Source organism: Parasteatoda tepidariorum, chromosome 5 (genome assembly GCF_982258835.1).
Source record: "Parasteatoda tepidariorum strain Cologne lab strain chromosome 5, Ptep-v5.0, whole genome shotgun sequence".
In the NCBI taxonomy this organism is placed as follows: Eukaryota; Metazoa; Arthropoda; class Arachnida; order Araneae; family Theridiidae; genus Parasteatoda; species Parasteatoda tepidariorum.
Window position 1 is genome coordinate 97,625,903 of NC_141759.1, and position 5,864 is coordinate 97,631,766.

The window sequence follows — 5,864 nt, forward strand, 5'->3', positions numbered from 1 at the left end:
TTAAAAAGGCCAAAACGGAAGGAATACCAGACAATGACTTTTAACCTTAAAACATTATTGGGAATGTGAGGTTAATGGCCCTGAACCTCAAAAAACGCATTATAGGAAATACCAGTCAGTAACTCTTAACCACAAAAAAATATTGTAAACAATACCTAACAATGGCTCTTAACCTTAAAGAAAACATTTTTACGTATAAATCCTTTGGTCTTAAAAAGGCCAAAACGGAAGGAATACCAGACAATGACTTTTAACCTTAAAACATTATTGGGAATGTGAGGTTAATGGCCCTGAACCTCAAAAAACGCATTATAGGAAATACCAGTCAGTAACTCTTAACCACAAAAAAATATTGTAAACAATACCTAACAATGGCTCTTAACCTTAAAGAAAACATTTTTACGTATAAATCCTTTGGTCTTAAAAAGGCCAAAACGGAAGGAATACCAGACAATGACTTTTAACCTTAAAACATTATTGGGAATGTGAGGTTAATGGCCCTGAACCTCAAAAAACGCATTATAGGAAATACCAGTCAGTAACTCTTAACCACAAAAAAATATTGTAAACAATACCTAACAATGGCTCTTAACCTTAAAGAAAACATTTTTACGTATAAATCCTTTGGTCTTAAAAAGGCCAAAACGGAAGGAATACCAGACAATGACTTTTAACCTTAAAACATTATTGGGAATGTGAGGTTAATGGCCCTGAACCTCAAAAAACGCATTATAGGAAATACCAGTCAGTAACTCTTAACCACAAAAAAATATTGTAAACAATACCTAACAATGGCTCTTAACCTTAAAGAAAACATTTTTACGTATAAATCCTTTGGTCTTAAAAAGGCCAAAACGGAAGGAATACCAGACAATGACTTTTAACCTTAAAACATTATTGGGAATGTGAGGTTAATGGCCCTGAACTTCAAAAAACGCATTATAGGAAATACCAGTCAGTAACTCTTAACCACAAAAAAAATATTGTAAACAATACCTAACAATGGCTCTTAACCTTAAAGAAAACATTTTTACGTATAAATCCTTTGGTCTTAAAAAGGCCAAAACGGAAGGAATACCAGACAATGACTTTTAACCTTAAAACATTATTGGGAATGTGAGGTTAATGGCCCTGAACCTCAAAAAACGCATTATAGGAAATACCAGTCAGTGACTCTTAACCACAAAAAAATATTGTAAACAATACCTAACAATGGCTCTTAACCTTAAAAAAAGCATTTTAGGGAATACCAGGCAATGGCTCTTAAAGTTAAAAAAAAAACGTAGAGAATAACAGGCAAGTGTCTACTGGCTATAGTCCTGATTTTCATATTGTTTGTTGTTTCTAGCCCCTAATTGTTAGCAAAGCTACAAAAGACCAAGGCAGTCTAGGATATGGTCAGGTGTAGCCTGCCAAGAACGTGTTGGGAAAACCTTTACTTTGTTTTTGTATGTCATGGATTTCAGATGACCACTGCGAAAACGAGAAACGACAGTCTGCTGCACTGGAGGGACTGGGAACCACCAGATTACTCTGATACCAGTTGGAGGGACAGTGGAATCGCGTAAATTGATAAAGAGGGAATACACTTCTGAAAAAATTAATGCTTGAGATACAGGATGCTTGAGAAAACAAGTGCAGAGCTGCTCCACTCTTAGCAAGGGATTCTGCAGACTTATTGTCAACCATGTCGACAGGGGAAAGCATTGACTACAAGTGAATCTCACTAGACATGGAAAGACTTTTCAGCTTGATCAGAATAGCTATGTGGCAGGGCTCGAAAAAACTCATAAATTTTACCCGTCCCCGAGGACGGCTTGTCCAACAATGTACCCGTCCTCCTTTGAAACTAACCCGTCGCTTCTAAATAAATAAAAATATAATTTTCTCTCATTTATTACAAACATTTATATAAATTGTACAATGAATTAGTAGTTACTAGGATTACATTATACATTAATAAAAGAAATACTAGGTTACTAATAGTAAAACCCAGTATTTCTATTATGAAACAACTTATTTCTTTGATGAAATAATTTAAATAACAAAGGTTAAGTTATCTGTCAATTATCATGTCAATTTATCGGATGGTACTGCGTTTTTTAAATGAATCAAATATGACGTTTGCCAGTTCCACAATCAAGTCAATGATTTACAGAGGTTTCTGCACAGAAATCTGAAAGAGGTTTTGCATTTAGGTAGATGTTCATAAATGCGTTTAACACTTATTGTTTAAGATCAGTAAGTAATGTGTTTTTTTAGAAGTTCATTGCTGAAAAGCCCCTTTCAACCGCTGCAGTACTCCCAGACAGAGAAAACATCAATTCCACCATGCGCAATATGTTGCTGTATTTGGAGATTAGAGGATCATTTTAGAAGTGAGGCGCTAGACTCTTGTTAGATAACAAAAATTGAAAATGTATCACGAACATTAACAGGAAAATGGCCGTCCGCGCGGACGCTGGATTCGAGAAATTTGTTGTCCGCGGGGAATTTTTGACAGCCGAGGACGGGCGGACGGGCGGTTTTTCGAGCCCTGCTATGTGGACATTGTTCCCCACGTCATGCCAATCTGAAAGATGTTTCACGGTACTTCAGCTATTACTCATAATCCAATTTTCTCTCAAACTAGGAAGTGTAAGTATTCTACTGAGTTCAGTTTCTACTTCAATTAATCCACTGCGAAAGACGGGAATTTTTTTTTTAAATCTTGGCCCATTTTAAATAAATATTTTGGTTGAAATACTAGATCATTTTTATAGCTTTCACACAGTTAAACTCCCTCAGACCATTCTAATCACAAAGAACTTGAAGAGCTTCAGCTGGTTTACAGTCATAGGTGAAAGCGAGACGGAAAAAAAAGGTGGTAGTAAAACAATTTCATTTTTAACTTGTTTTCGGCAGGAGTAAATCTATTCTACTCTTTAAACAATAGTCAACAATATCTACTTTTTCTCAGGAAAAAAGCAGTGCTATATATATGCTGTAATTATTAAAAAAAAATCTCGGTAGTTACAGAAATTGACTATTTCTCGGGGGGGGGGGACTGCTAGAATGAAAAGCATTTTGTACCAGTTTTTGCTCTTTTCCATCTTAGTATATATAGGCTTTCAGTTCTGTTTACAGTTGAAAGAGAAATACAGGGTGTTTAAAAAATTCTATTTTTATTAGTTTATGTTTTTGCAGGCATTTTTTCATGGATTTTTTCTTCTTCTTCTCCTCCTCATTGGCACGACAGCCCAGGATGGGCCTTGGCCTTCTCAACAAGCCTATGCCAAGACATTCTTCCCTTAGCCAAGGTTCTCCCGTTAATTATCTTTAAAATTTGTAGGTCCTTTTCAAGGCAGTCTAAAAATCTTAGGTTTGGTCGTCCTCTTTTTCTTGTACCTGTTGGCCTGGCACAGAAAACTTTTTTGGTTGTCCTGCTATCCTCCATTCTTATAATGTGGCCTGCCCATTTAATCCTTTGAATTTTGATAAATTTAATGACATCAGGTTCTTTATATGCTTTGTAGAGTTCCGTATTTGATCTTCTAAACCAGGTACCGTTTTTACTTATTCCACCAAAAATGCTTCGCAGTATTTTTCTCTCAAAACTAGCTATCATATTTTCATCTCCACGGGTCATTGTCCAGGTCTCACATGCGTATGTAAGCACTGATCGTATCAGACATTTATAGAGTAACACTTTTGTTTTTCTTTTTATTAGGCTTGACTTAAGATATTTTCTTAGGCCATAAAAATACTTATTGGCCATCGTGATTCTCGTGTGTATTTCTTGTGTAGTGTCATTTTTGTTGTTAATCTTAGACCCCAAATAGGTGAAGCTATCAACGGCTTCGAATTTGTATGCTCCAATTTCAAACTGTGTTTCTTTATAGCCAGCTTTCATGAATTTTTTAGGCCATCAAAATATGGACTCAATTTATGACACGCTTAGTTAAAAGATTGAAAGCAACTATGAAGGTAAAGGCAAGTTCTTAAATGAAGCATTTGAGCAAACTCGTCTCCGTGGTGCTCTTTTTGAGCAATACAAGATCACTTTTGCTTTGCATGGAGAGGAAAGCCACGGAATGCTCCCTCGGTTAGAGGACTCTTATTCGTGATCTGTTGGTATTGTGCTACTAAGTACCTAGCCATCTCCAAGTTTCGAATCTGGGCCCTTTTATTAAGAAGCAAAATTATGGTGTGCAAAAAAATTTAATAAATAATTTAACATTCAATAATTAATACGAGAGTTATTAACTATTAAACAGTCACTAATATCCTGCAAGCATTTTTCGTTGTAGTTGCATTTTTCAAATTCCTATTTGTTCAAAAAATATCGCAAATTTAAATGCTTATTCCGCGAAGTTTCAATCCATTGTTGACTATGTATTTATTTTTATTAAAAAAAACTAAACTCAGAGGCGCAACAGCCCGTGGAGGGCCAAGGCCTACTGTGTCCATCTCAGTTTTTTCTGACCTTGGGCTCTGGGGTGCAGAAGCAGATGTTCCGGTCAGGTGGTCAACCGAACGTGGAATATTTATTGTTATAGAAAATTAATATTCTCGGTGGAGATTTTAAGTTTAAATACTCGCGTTTCAGTTGAAATCGAAAATAAGAAAAAATATATTTTGCTTTCGTTTTAATTATTTTAATCTTTAAATGCAAAATTCTATAGTTAATATGAGTTTTTATACACTGTATATATTTTATTATTGACGACTATAAGCTAAAAAATAAAATGGATTGTGGAATTGTTAGTTTTAAACTGGAATTTCTTTTTTGTCTTATTTAACATATATTTGAAATTAAACTGTAAAAAAGTATTAAATAATATAAATGTAGTTTTTACCTGCAATGGGTGTATGGTGGTTTTAATTTAGAATTTGTACCATTTTTAAAATTATGCGTTTTGAGCAGTTTTATACACTTTTGGAAACTTTAAGAGTGTAAATACCGTTTGTGTATCCTGTTTTGTGCTGATAAAACAACAACTAGAGGAAATATCTTAATAATGATCGATCAGCGCAGATGAGATTTATCTATTTATTTTTCTACTAGTATTTTAAACTAGTATTTTGTACTAGTATTCTCGGGAGGAATACAATTTGATGTACTCGTTCGAAATTCGATAATCATTAAGATCAATAAAATATTTTTACTTTAACATTAAGTACGCAAAAGCTTGTCTCGATTTTTCCTAAGAAAAAATGAGCGTTCGTAATGTTTGTTAAAAAAAGGCAGATAATACTCTTAAATCTCAACCATCATTTCTTCTATCGATTGGAGGGGAAAAAACGCTCCCAAACTATAGCTGCTCTCTTCTCTTGGCTCCACTCCGATTTCGAGATGAGGCTTCGCGATTGATTGGTCAAGGCTGTCACGTGACATGATAGTCCTTGAGAAGAGGAATCAATGGTGTGCTCATTTTTAAAAGTGAGAAAAACTTTCTGAAAAACGTAATTTATGGTTAATTTTACACCCCATGCTATTTTTTAGTTCAAAAAAGGAAAGATCACGCCATTGACACAATTACACATTAATGTATAAGCGAACTATTCTAAAAATGTAGGCCCATCAGTAAAGTGCCCCATATGAATTAGATGATTATTAAATTTAAAAATACGTTACACCGCTATTCTTTTTAATCTGCATAAGTAATAGTATAAGAAAGTGAGTTAACGTAAATTTAGAAAAACTCAATATATCAAAGTGTGTTTGGAACTTTTACATTGTAAAGAAAACATGGAAAAAAATTACAGAACAATGAAAAGAACAAAAATTATTAAAATAAAATGAAATAAAATAGCATTTTAAAAAAATTATGAAAAATGTATATAAATAAAAATCTGAAGGAAAAAGATATAATCTTTTCATC